Raw genomic sequence first — 18,040 nt, forward strand, 5'->3', positions numbered from 1 at the left:
GTATATAACTCACTGCTGTCAGCTCATAAGCTTTGGGTTCAAAGTAATGCCATTCCACCTTGGGGGAAATATTGTGCTTGTAAAAGACGGATACTTTCTTTGAAGCCAAGAGTATCCAATGCTTCCCAAAATAGCAAATATTTTGTATAATCAATTATATATTTAAAATAGCACAGGCTTGCATAATTTTAATTGTATTTCACCTATAGGTGGCACTGTGAGCATAGCATAATACTTCCTAATGCTACATAACTGGGTAGTGAGAAGAAACAGAATTGCAGGGCAAAAGTAGAGGCGGAATAACAAAGAAATGGACCAAGACCCTAAACAGCAGCTTGACAAGAAACAACATAGTCTGTAGAAAAGCCCAGAATTGCACTCAGTGGCGCAAAAGTGAGGAACTGTGCTCAAACCAAAGGACTAGGACCCCACCCTCCACCAACACTGAATAGCTTTTTGACAAATGCCCCTCCTTGCCTACTGAGTAGCTTTTCAACAACTGGCATCCCCAGCCCCTCACTGACCAGCTTTGCAACAATTGGCACTCCCCCGACACACCTACGAAGGAAAATCCTGATGAGGCACTCACCTCCCAGAGCAGATTTGGCAACTGCCCTACCCTAAATGACCAGCATTCCTCCCACGCTGCGGTTTTCTCCCTGTCCGCTCCCTCCCCTCCATCTCCTCCACCCTCCTACTTCTTGGTCTAATTCAATTATCGTCTCTAACACTGCTTGACCTGAATAGTGCCCTTGGTCTTGACTTCCTATGGGCACCACCACAGGAGATCAGCTGGTAATTGCATTAAAATTCCAATTTCTTTCAGTGAGCCGACATTGCAATGTAGAAAAATAAAATCATCAGCATTTTTAAGAAGCACCACAGATATTCTCATTTTTATTTGCAATGTGGGTGGTTGAGACCCCTTTGCATGTGCGGTTTATAAAACAGAAACCCTGATATGCATCTGCTCTATTTAAAAGTGCTCTCGGTTCCAAGCACAATACTACCAGCTGCCTGGTTTACACAGCCCCACACAGTAGTATCATGATTATGTTTCTATCAAGATTTACTTGTGACAATCTTGACTTTAATTTCAAGACTAGAGTCTCAATAAACAACAGAATTTTTAATGATTCCACTACCCTCCTTACTTTTTTTGTTATTGTACACTCTCCTCACAATTCTGTAGTTGAGAGAAATGTTCCAGGTGCGCTCTGGTCTTCCCATTTCAGAATACAGTGTGTAAAAGCACAAAGTACGACTAACTTGAGGAAAATTAAATCTGACTGTGCACACAGATGAAATACTGGTATGCTTAAGCTCAGAAGGCAATCTGAGAGACTGCATATATAGTCCTGATTCAAAGTTGGAAAGAATGCAAGGTAATGAAATTATGAATTATGTAATGACCAGAAGCTGCATTTGGTGTACTCAATTTACAGTGTTTTATTTCATATGAAATTGGCCAAACATACATCCGTAAATTGTATTTCTAAAAATTATTACTAAAGTTTGAAATGGCTACACCAAACACTAGGGCCTGAAGCCAAAAGGGAATACATTATAATAGTCGTGGATTTCTGGCAATGCACTTATCCATCGCGACCGAGAGACTTTCGGAGTGAGTGTGGAGCGGCGAAGCAGGTTTTTCACCTCAAATAGTAACGTCAAGTCCCCGATGATGAAAACCATAACCGGGTGGTTTTAGAAAGAAAACGGGCTATTTTCTTAACTGAAGCAGGCCCAGAGGTGTATGAAACCCTGAAAAATTTGCTTGATTCAAGTTAGAATAGCACTACAGTCCTGAGCCCCTGAAAAGTGCTGAAAGTTATCGTTTTGGAACACGAGATCAATTGAAATGACAAGGATATCAGTGAATACATAGTAGCTTTAATAAAGCTATTCATTCACTGTCATTTCGGAAATTTTCAGGACCGAACACTGCGTGACTGTTTTGTTTGTGGGATGAAAAATGAAGCAATCAGAAGAAAGTTGTTGACAACCCCTAACTTGACTTTCAATTTAGCTTGTCAGACAGCTATATTGATAGATTTGGCAGACCAATACTCCCGAGAATTTCGCGCCATTTCCAGTCGTCACGCAACCGAGATAAATCACCTGCAGGTTAAAAGAAAAAGGCGGTTGGGCCCCAAGGCATCAACAACTGGCCAATGTAACAATACGTTAAAGTCGTACTATCGGTGCCTGGGACAACACATTGCTCAAAGCTGTCCATATGTGAAGGCAGAATGTTTCTACTGCAGGAAAACAGAACATCTTGCAAAGGTATGCCGACTGAAGAGTAAACCGATTTTCAATGCTAGGAGTACCAATCGCCAGACACTACACAGCATTGAAGTGAAGCAAAAGGATGAGGTGGTTCTGGAGATACACGTCATCAGGAGCACGAGGATATCTAACACAAGTTCAGCGATTGTCGACTGGAGAAATCGAAGATAGAGCTGTGAGGCTACTCAAGAGAGCAAATCCCTGTTGTAGGATGTATCACCATGCCAGTGAAAAACAAGGATCAGGTTGAGAGCTTGCCTCTCAGTCGTGGCAGGAGACAAGCCTGCCTTGATGGGTAGAAATTGGTTGGGATCACTGAAGCTGGATTGGAATGAGATTTTTCGTGTGGAAATGAAAATTGCATCAAAAGAGGACGTCATCAAGCAGTATCTAAAGGTGTTCTGCGAAACAGGCAGTCCGATCCAAGACTTCAAGGCAAGTGTCAGAGTGCATAAAGATGCTAGACCAGTTTATTGCAAGCCACGTCTCATACCATACACACTCAAGGAGTAAGTTGAGCAAGAACTCAAAAGACTAGAAATTGAGAACATTATCTGGAAGGTAGAAAAAGTGTTCTATTTTTCATACATTGATGAGCTGCCAGTCACAGCTGAAGAGATTGGTAGAGCAACCAAACGTGACCCAGTTATGTTAAAGGTGTATGATTACATAGCAAATGGCTGGCCAAACCAGATATCAGAGAAAGATATTCATCCATAAGTCATTCGTAGGAATGAATTATCAGTGGATAAAGATTGTGTTATGTATTTAACCCCTTGTAACCTGTATTACACTACCACCAGAGGGCCTACCTGTTGGAGTCCCAAGGGATCCCAGCATCCCTTGGGAGCACGGTATATAAGCAGGCCACCCACGAGGTAACTGCACTCTGGAGTTTTATTAAAAGTAGCCACGGTCACATTTGCTCATTGTACACAGTACTCAGTTTCATCCTTTATTGAGTGGACCAATTCGCGACGAGGTAACGAACAAGCGCGTGAAAATGCAAAGAACAGTTGGTATCCTGGAGAAGTTCTCAGAAGGGGGCGATTGGAAGGCTTTCGTGGAGAGACTCGACCAATACTTCGTGGCCAACGAGCTGGAAGGGGACAAGAATGCTGCCAAACGAAGGGCGATCCTTCTAACTGTCTGTGGGGCAACAACCTATGGCCTCATGAAGAATCTTCTAGCTCCGGTAAAATCAACAACCAAATCCTATGAAGAATTGTGTACGCTGGTCCGGGAGCACCTAAATCCTAAGGAAAGTGTTTTGATGGCGATATATCGGTTCTACACAGGTCAACGATCAGAGGGCCAGGAAGTCTATGTTGCCGAACTAAGGCATCTCGCAGGACATTGTGAATTTGAGGGATTCCTAGAACGAATGCTTAGAGACTTTTTTGTACTGGGCATTGGCCATGAGACAATCCTTCGCAAACTGCTGACTGTAGAAACTCCGAATCTAAGTAAAGCCATAATGATAGCCCAGGCATTTATGTCCACTAGCGACAACACCAAACAAATTTCGCAGAGTAAAGAAGTTTTGGTCAGTACTGTACATAAAGTAACATCGGTTTCAAGCAGAAATATACATGGCCGAACGTACACGCTGGCTGCTGCTACCGTAGCTCAGATGACCCAGAGTCCACCATCAATCATTAATACGAGGCAGTTAACACCTTGTTGGCGCTGTGGAGGTAATCATCAGTCCCATCAATGCCGCTTCAAGCATTATGCATGCAATGGTTGCAGAAGAATGGGACACCTCCAGCGAATGTGCAGGCGAGCTGCAAACCCTGCAAACCACCACGTTGCGGAGGAAAATCGAACCACTGTGGATCAGGCTGAATTGGAGACTCAAGGAGGCAGAAGTGAACGGGTACACACATTCATTACGAAATGTCCACCAATAATGTTGAAAGTTGAACTGAACAGAATTCCAGTATCTATGGAACTGGACATGGGTGCAAGTCAGTCCATAATGAGTAAAAAGGCCTTCAGCAGGCTATGGGGCAAAAAGACACACAGGCCCAAGCTCAGCCCCATTCACACCAAACTAAGGACTTACAACAAGGAACTAATCCCTGTAATTGGCCATGCAGAAGTTAAAATCGCCTATGACAGAGCAGTGCACGAACTCCCGCTGTGGATTGTGCCAGGGGATGGCCCCATATTGTTTGGCAGAAGTTGGCTGGGAAAAATCCGCTGGAACTGTGATGACATCCGAGCGCTTTCGTCTGTCGATGACACCTCATGTGCCCAGATTCTGAGCAAGTTCCCATCGTTGTTCGAGCCAGGCATTGGAAGCTTCTCGGGGGCGAAAGTGCAGATCCATTTGATTCCCGGTACGCGACCCATCCACCACAAGGCATGGGCGGTACAGTACATGATGCGTGAGGAAGTGGAAATTGAGCTCAACAGGCTGCTGCGTGAAGGCATCATCGTGCCGGTGGAATTAAACAAGTGGGCTAGTCCGATTGTCCCGGTACTTAAAGAGGACGGCACGGTTAGAATTTGTGGGGACGATAAAGTAACGATTAACCGTTTTTAGCTACAGGACCAGAACACGCTACCCAAGGCAGACGACCCATTTGCGACCTTGGCTGGAGGGAAGACGTTCATCAAGCTGGACCTGACCCCGGCATAAATGACACAGGAGCTGGAGAAGCCTTCGAAAGGCTTCACCTGCATCAGCAAGCACAAAGGTCTGTTCATCTATAACCGGTGCCCGTTTGGGATTCGGTCGGCCGCGGCAATCTTCCAATGGAACATGGAGAGCCTGCGAAAGTCGCTTCCTCGCACCATGGTTTTCCAGGACGACATACTGATTACAGGTCTGAACACCATTGAGCACTTGAAGAATCTGGAGGAGGTTCTTAGTCGGCTGGATCGCGTGGGGCTCAAGTTGAAACGCTCAAAGTGTGTTTTCCTGGCGCATGAGGTCGAGTTCTTGGGAAGAAGAATCGCGGCAGACGGCATCAGACCCACCGACGCCAAGACGGAGGCCATCAAGAACGTGCCGAGACCACAGAACGTGACGGAGCTGCGGTCATTCCTGGGACTCCTTAACTATTTCGGTAATTTCCTACCTGGGTTAAGTACCCTGCTAGACCCCCTACATGCACTACTGCGCAAGGGAGACGACTGGGTATGGGGGAATTCACAAGAGGCTGCCTTTAAGAAAGCCAGAAATCTGTTGTGTTCAAACAAACTGCTTGTCCTGTATAACCCTTGTAAAAGATTAGTGCTAGCTTGCGATGCTTCGTCATACGGGGCCGGGTGTGTGTTACAATAGGCTAACGAATCGGGGATCTTGGAACCGGTCACTTATGCATCCAGGAGTTTGTCCAAGGCTGAAAGGGCCTACAGCATGATTGAAAAATAGGCTCTCGTGTGCGTTTACGGGGTAAAAAAAATGCACCAGTACTTATTTGGCCTCAAGTTTGAGCTCGAAACTGACAAGCTGCTCATATCGCTGTTCTCTGAGAGCAAAGGGATTAACACCAATGCCTCTGCTCACATCCAAAGATGGGCGCTCACGCTATCGGCATACAACTATGTAATCCGTCACAGAGAACTGCGCAGATACACTCAGTCGGCTGCCATTGCCCACCACCGGGGGTGGAAATAGCACAGCCAGCGGACTTTCTCGTGGTCATGAAGGCATTCGAGAACGAAAAGTCCCCCGTTACGGCCCGCCAGATCAGGACCTAGACCAGCCAGGATCCTTTACTGTCCTTGGTAAAAAACAGTGTCCTCCATGGGAGCTGGTCCAGTGTCCCAGCGGAGATGCAGGAGGCGATTAAGCCGTTCCACAGGCGCAAAGATGAAATGTCCCTGCAGGCGGACTGTCTGTTGTGGGGCAATCACGTGGTCTTGCCTAAGAAAGGCAGAGATACGTTCATATGTGAACTGCACAGCACCCACCCAGGCATTGTAATGATGAAAGCCATAGCCAGATCCCATGTGTGGTGGCCCGGCATCGACTCAGATTTAAAGTCATGCATGCGCTCGTGCAACACTGGCTCTCAACTGAGCAACGCACCCAGAGAGGCACAGCTAAGTTTGTGGTCGTGGCCCTCCAAACCGTGGTCGAGCATCCACGTGGACTATGCAGGCCCATTTCTAAGCAAAATGTTTTTGGTTGTCACGGACGCTTACTCAAAATGGATTGAATGTGCGATAATGTCTGTAAGCACGTCCACGGCCACTATTGAAAGCCTATGAGCCATGTTTGACACGCACGGCTTGCCTGATGTTCTAGTCAGCGACAATGGGCTGTACTTCACCAATGCTGAATTCAAGGAATTCATGACCCGCAATGGGATCAAACACGTCACATCTGCCCCGTTCAAGCCTGCATTCAACGGCCAGGCAGAACGGCAGTTCAGACCATCAAGCAAAGCTTGGAACATGTCAGAAGCCTCCCTGGAGACCTGGCTGTCCCGAGTGCTACTCAGCTACCGCAGCAGACACCACTCACTCACCGGGGTTTCTCCAGCCGAGCTGCTCATGAAAAGGTCGCTAGAAACAAGGCTCTCTCTTGTCCACCCTGATCTCCATGATCACGTGGAGGGCAAGTGGCATCAACAAAGTGTGTATCATGACCGCGCAAATTTGTCATGCGACATTGAGATCAATGATCCTGTGTTTGTGCTCTATTATGGACATGGTCCCAAATAGCTTGCTGGCACGGTTACAGCCAAAGAGGGGAGTAGGGTGTTTCAGGTCAAATTGGCCAATGGACAAACGTACAGAAAACATTTGGACCAAATCAAATTGCGGTTCACCAACAACTACAAACAACGCGAAGAAGAGACCACCAATTTTGACCCTCCAACACACACACAAATGGCAACTGACATCATGGTTGACCATGAAGCCGAACTCACCATCCCCAGCAGCCCGGCAAGGCCGGCTACCCAACAGCCCAGTGAAGAACTAACCAACTCACCCACACCCGCATTTGTACCGAGACGATCGACAAGGGAGCGAAAAGCCCCAGATCGTCTCACCTTGTAAATAAGTGTACTGTAGACTTCACGGGGGAGTGATGATATGTATTTAATCCCTTGTAACCTGTATTATACTACCACCAGAGAGCCTACCTGTTGGAGACACATTGGAAGACACAAAAACCATGCCAAAAATTGCTGGTCATGGGAATGTGGGAAGGGAGGACCTTGAGACAATCACTATCACTAGCGGGGTAGTGCTGGACAGGCTAATGGATCTCAAGGTAGACAAGTCGCCTGGTCCTGATGAAATGCATCCCAGGGTATTAAAAGAGATGGCGGAAGTTGTAGCAGATGCATTTGTTATAATCTACCAAAATTCTCTGGGCTCTGGGGAGTTACCATCGGATTGGAAAGCAGCTAATGTAACGCCTCTGTTTAAAAAAGGGGGCAGACAAAAGGCAGGTAACTATAGGCCGGTTAGTTTAAAATCTGTAGTGGGGAAAATGCTTGAAACTATTAAGGAAGAATGGCAGGACATCTAGATAGGAATAGTGCAATCAAGCGGACGCAACATGGATTCATGAAGGGGAAATCATATGTAACTAATTTACTAAAATTCTTTGAGGATACAACGAGCATGGTGGATAGAGGTGTACCGATGGATGTGGTGTATTTAGATTTCCAAAAGGCATTCGATAAGGTGCCACACAAAAGGTTACTGCAGAAGATAAAGGTACGCGGAGTCAGAGGAAATGTATTAGCATGGATAGAGAATTGGCTGGCTAACAGAAAGCAGAGAGTCGGGATAAATGGGTCCTTTTTGGGTTGGAAATCGGTGGTTAGTGGTGTGCCACAGGGATCGGTGCTGGGACCACAACTGTTTAAAATATACATAGGTGACCTGGAAGAGGGGACAGAGTGTAGTGTAACAAAATGTGCAGATGACACAAAGATTAGTGGGAAAGCGGGTTGTGTGGAGGACACAGAGAGGCTGCAAAGAGATTTAGATAGGTTAAGCGAATGGGCCAAGGTTTGGCAGATAGAATACAATGTCGGAAAATGTGAGGTCATCCACCTTGGGAAAAAAAAACAGTAAAAGGGAATATTATTTGAAGGGGAGAAATTACAACATGCTGCGGTGCAGAGGGACCTGGGGGGTCCTTGTGCATGAATCCCAAAAAGTTAGTTTACAGGTGTGGCAGGTAATCAGGAAGGCGAATGGAATGTTGGCCTTCATTGCGAGAGAGATGGAGTACAAAAGCAGGGCGGTCCTGCTGCAACTGTATAGGGTATTGGTGAGGCCGCACCTGGAGTACTGCGTGCATTTTTGGTCACCTTACTTAAGAAAGGATATACTAGCTTTGGAGGGGGTACAGAGACATTTCACTCGGCTGATTCCGGAGATGAGGGGGTTACCTTATGATGATAGATTGAGTAGACTGGGTCTTTATTCGTTGGAGTTCAGAAGGATGAGGGGTGATCTTATAGAAACATTTAAAATAATGAAAAGGATAGACAAGATAGAGGCAGAGAGGTTGATTCCACTGGTCAGGGAGACTAGAACGAGGGGGCACAGCCTCAAAATACGGGGGAGCCAATTTAAAACCGAGTTGAGAAGGAATTTCTTCTCCCAGAGGGTTGTGAATCTGTGGAATTCTCTGCCCAGGGAAGCAGTTGAGGCTAGCTCATTGAATGTATTCAAATCACAGATAGATAGATTTTTAACCAATAAGGGAATTAAGGGTTATGGGGAGCTGGCGGGTAAGTGGAGTTGAGTCCACGGCCAGATCAGCCATGATCTTGTTGAGTGGCGGAGCAGGTTCAAGGGGCTAGATGGCCTACTCCTGTTCCTAATTCTTATGTTCTTATGGAGTCCCAAGGGATCCCAGCATCCCTTGGGAGCACGGTATATAAGCAGGCCACCCACGAAATGCCTGCACTCTGTGGAGTCTTATTAAAGGAGCTAAGGTCACACTTGCTCATTGTACACAGTACTCAGTTTCATCCTTTATTATGAGTGTACCAGATTGCATCATGTGAGGTGCAAGAATGGTTATCCCAAATAAATTTAGTCCAAACTGTTAGGAGATCTTCATGACCAGCACCTGGGAATGTGCTTGATCAAGAGTTTTGCACAGAGTTACTTATGGTGGCCAGGTTTAGATAAAGATATAAAGTATATGGTTAGTCAGTGTACAACATGTCAATCGGTAAGCAACAAACCGTCAGTTCCATTACAGCCATGGAAATGGCCTCCCAGGGTGTGGCACAGGTTATATGTAGATTTTTCTGAGCTAGAAGGAAAGCAGTTGTTCATTGCGATTGGTCATCATTCGAAGTGGGTAGATGCGGAAAATAACAAGTAAAACACTACACAATTTGCGAAGAATGTTTTCTTCATTTGGTCTCCCAGAAGAAATTGTGTCTGATAGTGGGCCCCAATTTTGTTCAGAAGATTTTGCACAGTTCATGAACAGAAATGGTGTGAAACATACCAATGATCCACCATACCACCCTGCTTCAAATGGTGCAGTAGAGCGCACAGTACAAATTGTAAAGCGTGCCCTCATCAAGTAAATGTTGGATCTAAATCCAAGGAAATGGCCGTTGTCGCTGGACCACAAATTGGCAAATTTTCTAATTACTTATTGTAATACTCCTCATACAACTACTAGTAGAACACCACAGAGTTGTTTCTCAAATGAAAGCCACGAATCGGGTTCTCATTCCTAAAGCCAAACTTAGCACAGTCAGTAGAAGAGAAACAATTAAGACATAAGGAAAACCATGATAGAGGTAGAGTAAGAGAAGTGTGAAATTGAATCAGAAGGTTAGAGTGAAGAACCATCACCATAAATGGTTAAAGTGGTTACCAGGAAGAGTAGTGAAGATATGTGGCCCTCGCATATCACATTTTATCTACAGATGTGGAAGAAATTGAAAGTTGGAATGATTCTATTATTTCTGATGAGTTAGATAGTCTTATTACAAGTAGCAAATCCTACATCAGATGTACTAGAAACAAGTTCATGATAAAATCAAAATTTAAGTCCAAGTCCAGCAGACAAACAGTCTGAAGTTGTAGAGTCAAAATGTAGATCAAGGCTTGCCCTTGGTGCAAAACTCTCCTCAGGCTCAGCCTAGAATGAGTCTAAGTTCGACACAAGTTCGGAAAGTTCTGTTTGAGAGCGAAGGTATCCTCTGAGAAACAGAAAACCAGTGGTTAAGTTTGATTTGTAAATATGGAAAAATAAGTCCATATCTTTTGTTGTGTATAGCCTTGCAAGTTATGTATAATGATTATTTTGTTATGATTACTTCTTCATTAAGGAGAGACGTGTAATAGAAGTCCCCTAGTGGACTACTGCTCTACCTCGTGGATTACTGTGGTAATGCAACTACTGATGTAAATAATAAAGGATCATGTGGCAAGGTCACATGATGACAGTTTTCCTTTAAGAGCCATCTTGTGTGTAGTGTAATTGTTAGTGAGCTCTGTGAAGATATCACAACTTTTATATCCCCTTTCCAGTGGGCTAGTCAGCATCAATAATGGTGGTTGTTTGTCATACTGGTTTAACAATCCATACAGGCAGAGGTGAGTCATCGGTCTTTAAAATGGTAAATCTCATACCAGGTAACAATGTAGGCTCCGTCTGATATAGGGGCTGTCTTTCAGATAAGATTTTAAACCAAGATCCTGCCTTTTTCTTCAAGTGGTTCAGGAGGATGTTACAGATCCCATGACACTATTTGAAGAACAGGGAGTTCTCCCATAATTCTACATCAACCAATACCACCAGAAAAAAAGATGAACTGAATGTTCATCCCATTGCTGTTTATGCGACTGGTTTGTTTGTCTACATAACAGTCACTGAACTTGAAAATAATTGAGTACAAGAAGTGCTTTGAAACAGTTGAGATGCGTAACTTTTTACTGGTCCCAAGTTATATCGTGTTCTCGAATATGAATACCTCTTAGGCGTACAAGAATAAAAGAAAACACAAAACTAAAAAACATCATTCAGCCCATCAAGGTCATGTTTTTCACAGACCACTAACCATCTACTTTGTTACCGATTCTGCCTAACTTATTTAATCTCCTGAAGGAAAGTTGTGATTTTTTTTTTGTTACCCGCTAAAGGAAGTCAAGCAAAGTTCCAGAATATCTAACCATCCCAGCATTCAACCCAGGTTCTTATCTTTTCACGATTTTCAGTCCATTGGATTCAAATAAGTACTTGATCATCTTTGTCCATGCATATCTTCAGCCCCGTTACTAACTAGGTGTTTATTTAGTTCTCTTTTAAAAGGAATTAATTAACACTGCATTAATGTCTAATGTTAAATTTACCCATTTTAAATCTAAGTTCTGAGTTTCTACACAGTGGGAAACAAGGAGATATCAAGGTAAGGGAAGTTTATCCATTTCCAAATGGTTTTTCTCTTTTTTTGTTGTTTATTCCTCCCCTCCCTCCTCAACACATAGGTTCTCATGAGTCTTTGTGCCAAGTGATTAAAATTATTATTCTCCTTAGCAATAACAGCACCAATGGATTTCCTGGTGGGAATCCTCTTATCAGGCATGTCTAGAAAAAGAGAAACACCAATGGGGGATGCTTGGTAGGTGAATCTGCATGAGAGATGCTTTGCGTCCACCCAAATTTACTTACATATCCAGACCTGCAGACAGGTGAACATACCTTTCTTACTGCAGGTAATTAGATGGAGGCTTGCTTAACAAAGGAAGCACAGCAAGAGAACAGATGGCATCATTAAGATAAACTCCATGACTACCCATAATATTAGATGCTTCCTCAGAAGTGCCACAATCACAGTATATCTTGCTTTTTGTGGTTTTGCATTAGGTGGTTGCGTGAAAGGCAGCATGCCAGGATGATCAAGAGCAAAGTAGCTTGACTAACCACATCCTTCAAGATGCCACCACTCATTTTTGTCGGCTCTGGTATATGTAGCTGTTAATAACCTTTAGGGAGTCTTCTCAGAATCATGGTCAACAGAGAAAGATATGCAGAGTTGCGCTGTCTGCTGGAAGACACCCGAAGCTACCATTAAACATAGGCTGGCACATGCAGTGGCAATGATGTTGGTTGGTGAAGTCAAGGTGTTGTTGAATGAGGTGGTTGTGACGAGGGTTGTCCTCGGTGTCCCTCCACAGTATCATCTCCATCGGCCAGCACTCCAGCATGCCTGCAAAGAGGTGGAGATATGTTTCAGCTGAAACTTGCCTCGACCTCTTTGAAGGCATGCTGCCTTGCTGACACCTATGGGGATGATATTGTGGAGTGGCAGAAATGGCAACCTGTCTCAAAATCTCCTGCAGAACCACCTCAACTTAAGCAGCCAATAAACAGGTCACTTGCCTGGACCGAGGGTTTAATTTTAATTAATTTTTGCCCGTTTCTTCCTAGTCCACTACCCTTTCAGCAAAGATTGCTTTTGGATCAAGTGGCTTTTTGAGATTTCTGAAATGCTTTCATAATTTTTGTTCCTCTCTGGCATTCACTTTCAATTGTTCCCATCCCTTTAATTTTAGCCTACATGCAACTTTCCTCACCCACTAAAAGGCTCTTTTTTGAGATTTGTCCAGATAGACACTTGAGGTTATGCTAATGAGCTGACTGAAGGGGAAAAAAGTAGGCTGTAAGTAGCCCACTTCCATTTTAGTCTGTCTAAAATCCAACAATGTGCAATTTTTGCACAGTAACTCCAAATGAGAAAAATCTAGGCTTCTATATTTTATTACTTTATTAAGAATCCGTAGCATGTGAGCTTTATGGCCACTACAAAATGACTTATACAAACTACATTTTGGGAGACATTCTCTGCTGACTTGATTTGCTTGTATCAGAGGGAATCCACATTGCTGGCTGGTATGAGAACTGCCACTTTAAAGACACACCTCTGATTGCATGGATTGTCAGTACGACAAATAACCAATCCACTGGAACGGGGGTTAAAAAAAAATCTATCACTTTCTGTATGAGTATCCAAACATCGATCCTGATACTGTCAGAAATCATAGTTTATAGTAGGTTCGGTAAAGAGATCTATAGACCTATTTCCTTGCAATCTTTAGGACGACAGTAAATGCCCAAACTCCAACGTTAAATAGTATAGGGTAGATTATTTTAAGTCATTGTTGAAAGGAACCCAAGGCCTGCATTTTGGCAGGATACCCCAGGTGTATATGGGGATCCCAGTCAATAGGATGATTTGGACTTTGAGTTCATAAAGCTGGTCTTTGGTGACAGGCAGCAGTTGGCCCAGAAGAGAACAAGTGTCAGCCTCAACTATAGCCTGTTTTAAAATGCCTGTAGAAGCACTGACCACACTCGATCAGCTCCGCTGGGCAAGCCACATAGTTCGCATGCCAGACACGAGACACCCAAAGCAAGTGCTCTACTCGGAGCTCCTTCACGGCAAACGAGTCAAACTCTACAAGTACACCCTCAAAGCCTCCCTGATAAAGTGCGACATCCCCACTGACACCTGGGAGTCCCTGGCCCAAGACCGCCCTAAGTGGAGGAAGTGCATCAGAGGGGGCGCTGAGCATCTCGAGTCTCAACGCCGAGAGCATGCAGAAATCAAGCGCAGGCAGCGGAAAGAGCGTGCGGCAAACCAGTCCCACCCACCCCTTCCCTTAACGACTATCTGTCCCACCTGTGACAGAGTTGTGGCTCTTGTATTGGACTGTTAAGGCACCAAATAACTCATTTCAGGATTGGAAGCAAGTCTTCCTCGATTCCGAAGAACTGCCTATGATGATGAGGTTCACAAAATCCTGCTCAGTAAGTCTGGTGACAAGCCAAACAGATTTAGTTCGAACCTTGGGAGAATATATTCCACCTGACAGTATTTGGGTGTTTAGACATTTGCGCTGAAGTTGGCATTCTCAGAGATTGATTTCCAATACAGAGACAAGAATGTAGAATTTTGTCCCAGGGAAACTATGTTACTGTTCAGCTGATTAACGATGTATCTTGCAGGTCTTGTGCATCTGAGGAGCTACGTCTGATTGTGTGTATCCTCCCACGTTGCAGCAACTATATCCCAGAGGGAAGCTAGCATGATAAATCCGAGCAAAATGTCTGAGTTGGGTCTGTGAAAGATTTGGAGGAGGGAGTACTATTTTAGAATCTGGAATAGACATGACAAGGGCTTGTATAAGATTAAATGCTTCTGCATATTCAAGATTTCGTTATAGGAAATAATCTGCCTCTGGGCCTCCTCTTCCCGACTTTGTTGAGAAATTCTACCTTGAATCATTGAAAGTTTGAACAAGCCCTCATTGAATACTGTCTGGGGTGGAATGAAGGAACAAAGGGAATCATCCATCACCCAAGTGAAAAGGGAAATGCTCAAATGTAACACTATTTTTTGCAGAGATTGATCCTTTGACTGGAGGGAGTTCAGGAATGGGAGCCTTTGAGATATTCGGACTCAAAGATTTCTGAATCAGATGTGACTAGATCAAATCCAGTGAGCAGAATGGTAAGCATGTTAGGGAGCTGATGCGGGAGCACCTGCACATTGTAACACTGAGGATGGAGAGTGTTATATATGTAAACTTGTATTTACTCTGTACAGCCACCAGAGGGTTCATCCCCGGGAGTCCCAAGGGATCCCACAATCCCTTGGGATCACAGGTATTTAAGGAGGCTTCACAGGTTGGAGAGGCACTCTGGGGACCTGCAATAAAAGACTACGGTCACACTTTACTTTGAGCTCACAGTGTTCAATTTGACTCACTCTCCATACACGACTGGCGACGATATAGATAGCGAACCCAAAGATGGAGAGAACAATGGGCATCCTGGAGAAATTCTTGGAGGAAGATGATTGGGAAACTTTTGTGGAGCGACTCAACCAATACTTTGTGGCCAACGAGCTAGATGGGGAAGAGGGCGCTGCCAAACGAAAGGGCGATCCTCCTCACTGTCTGTGGGGCACCAACGTATGGCCTCATGAAGAATCCAGTGAAACCCACGGAGAAATTGTATGACGATTTGTGCACTGGTCCGAGAGCATTTGAACCCGAAGGAAAACGTTCTGATGGCGAGGTATCAGTTCTACACCTACAAAAGGTTTGAAGGCCAGGAAGTGGCGAGTTATGTCGCCAAGCTAAGATGCCTTGCAGGACATTGCGAATTTGAAGGACATTTGGAGCACATGCTCAGAGACTTTTTTGTACTTGGCATTGGCCACAAAACCATACTTTGCAAACTTTTGATTGTGGAGACCTCAACCTTGAGTAAGGCCATATCGATAGCCCAGGTGTTCATTGCCACCATAGACAATACGAAGCAAATCTCTCAGCAGACAAGTGCTGCGAACAAAGTGATGTTGTTTTTGAATCGTAATGTACAGGGCAGGTCACACATGCACGTCCGCAGATGTCTAAGAGTCCACCATCAAGGGTGATGAATGCAAGGCCATTAACACCTTGTTGGCACTGCGTTTCCATTCATGCCGATTCAAAGAGTACATTTGCAAGGGTTGTGGAACAATGGGACACCTCCAACGAGCGTGCAGGCAAGCTGCAAAGCCTGTTAAACCTGCAAACCACCACGTTGCAGAGGAGGACGGATCCACAGAGGATCACGATGAACCAGAGCCTCAGGTCGAGGAGGCAGAGATAGACGGGGTGCACACATTCACCGCGAATTGTCCCCTGATAATGCTCAATGTTGAACTAAATGGACTCCCGGTGTCAATGGAGCTGGACACGGGCGCGAGCCAGTCCATCATGGGCCTCAAGGACAGTCTTAACTCCGATTCGCACAAAACTAAGAACTTACACAAAAGAACTGATTTGTGTAATCGGCAGTGCTACCGTAATGGTCTCCTACGATGGAGCGGTGCACAAGCTACCACTCTGGGTGGTACCGGGCGATGGTCCCACGCTGCTCAGCAGAAGCTGGCTGGGAAAGATACGCTGGAACTGGGACGACGTCTGAGCGCTATCGCCCGCTGACGACACTTCGTGTGCCCAGGTCTTAAACAAATTTCCTTCGCTGTTCGAACCAGGCATCGGGAAATTCCAAGAAGCAAAAGTGAAGATCCACCTAATTCCGGGGCCGCGACCCATCCATCACAAGGCGAAAGCAGTATCGTACATGATGAGAGAAAGGGTAGAGATCGAGCAAGACCAGTTGCAAAGAGAGAGCATCATTTTACCAATTGAGTTCAACGAATGGGCGAGTCCCATCATCCCAGTCCTTGAGGGAGACAGCACCATCAGAATCTATGGCGATTATAAACAATCAATCGTTTCTCCCTGCAGGACCAATACCCACTACCAAAGACCGATGACCTCTTTGCAACGCTGGCGGGAGGAAAGACGTTCATGAAGCCGGATCTGACTTCAGCCTACATGACGCAGGAACTGGAGGAATCATCGATGGCCCTCATCTGCATCAACACGCACAAAGGTCTTTTTGTTTATAACAGACGACCATTTGGAATCCGATCAGCGGTGGCGATATTCCAGAGAAACATGGAAAGTTTACTGAAGTCGGTCCCGCATGCCGTGGTCTTCCAGGACGACATCTTGGTCACAGGTCGGAACACAGTCGAGCATCTGCAGAACCTGGAGGAGGTTCTTAGTCGACTCAACCATGTGGGGCTCAGGTTAAAACGCTCGAGGTGCGTTTCCCTGGCGTCTGAAGTGGAATTCTTGGGAAGGATTGCGGCGGACGTCAACGTGAAGACGGAGGCAGTCGAGAACGCATCGAGGCCACAGAACGTGATGGGGAGCTGCGGTCGTTTCTGGGACTCTTGAACTACTTTGGTAACTTCTTACCGGTTCTCAGCACACTGTTAGAACCACTGCATGTCTTACTACGAAAAGGGGACGAATGGGTTTGGGGCAAAAGCCAAGAAAATGCCTTTGTAAAAGCAAGAAAATTGTTAGGCTCAAACAAATTGCTTGTGTTATATGATCCATGTAAGCGTTTTGTACTAGCATGTGATGCGTCGTCATATAGTGTCGGGTGTGTATTGCAACAAGCTAATGATTTCGGGAAACTGCAACCTGTTGCTTATGCATCCAGGAGTCTGTCTAAGGCTGAGAGCGCCTACAGCATAATTGAAAACGAAGCGTTATCGTGTGTAAAGAAAATGCATCAATACCTGTTTGGGCTAAAATTCGAATTGGAAACTGACCATAAGCCACTTTTATCTGTTTTTCGAGAGTAAAGGGATAAATACCAACGCATCGACCCGCATCCAGAGGTGGGCGTTCACATTGTCCACATACAACTATGCCATCTGCCACAGGCCAGACACAGAAAACTGCGCCGATGCTCTCAGTAGGTTGCTATTGCCCACCATGGGGGTGGAAATGGTGCAGCCCACAAATCTAGCCATAGTTATGGAAGCATTTGAGAGTGAGCAATCACCAGTCACTACCCGGCAGATCAAAACCTGGACAAGCCAGAACCCCTTATTATCTCTAGTCAAAAACTGTGTGCTTCACGGGAGCTGATCCAGTGTCCCAGTGGAAATGCAGGAAAAGATAAAGCCGTTCCAGCAGCGCAAAGATGAAATGTCTATACAGGCAGACTGCCTTTTGTGGGGCAATCGAGTAGTGGTCCCCAAGAAGGGCAGAGAAACCTTAATCAATGACCTCCACAGTACCCACCCAGGCATCGTAATGATGAAAGCGATAGCCAGATCCCAAGTGTTGTGGCCCGGTATCGATGCGGACTTAGAGTCCTACGTTCACAGATGTAATACATGCTTGCAGTTAAGCGATGTACCCAGGG

The 18,040-nt window shown here is 45.2% G+C and overlaps 1 protein-coding gene across 4 annotated transcripts in view; it reads right to left on the bottom strand.

Annotated features, from left to right (window-relative positions):
- Positions 1-18,040, bottom strand: part of kiaa0586 (KIAA0586 ortholog) — an 800,223-nt gene that overhangs the window by 625,527 nt on the left and 156,656 nt on the right. The gene's annotated exons all lie outside the window — the stretch shown is intronic.

The sequence above is a fragment of the Pristiophorus japonicus genome, chromosome 4 (genome assembly GCF_044704955.1).
Source record: "Pristiophorus japonicus isolate sPriJap1 chromosome 4, sPriJap1.hap1, whole genome shotgun sequence".
In the NCBI taxonomy this organism is placed as follows: Eukaryota; Metazoa; Chordata; class Chondrichthyes; family Pristiophoridae; genus Pristiophorus; species Pristiophorus japonicus.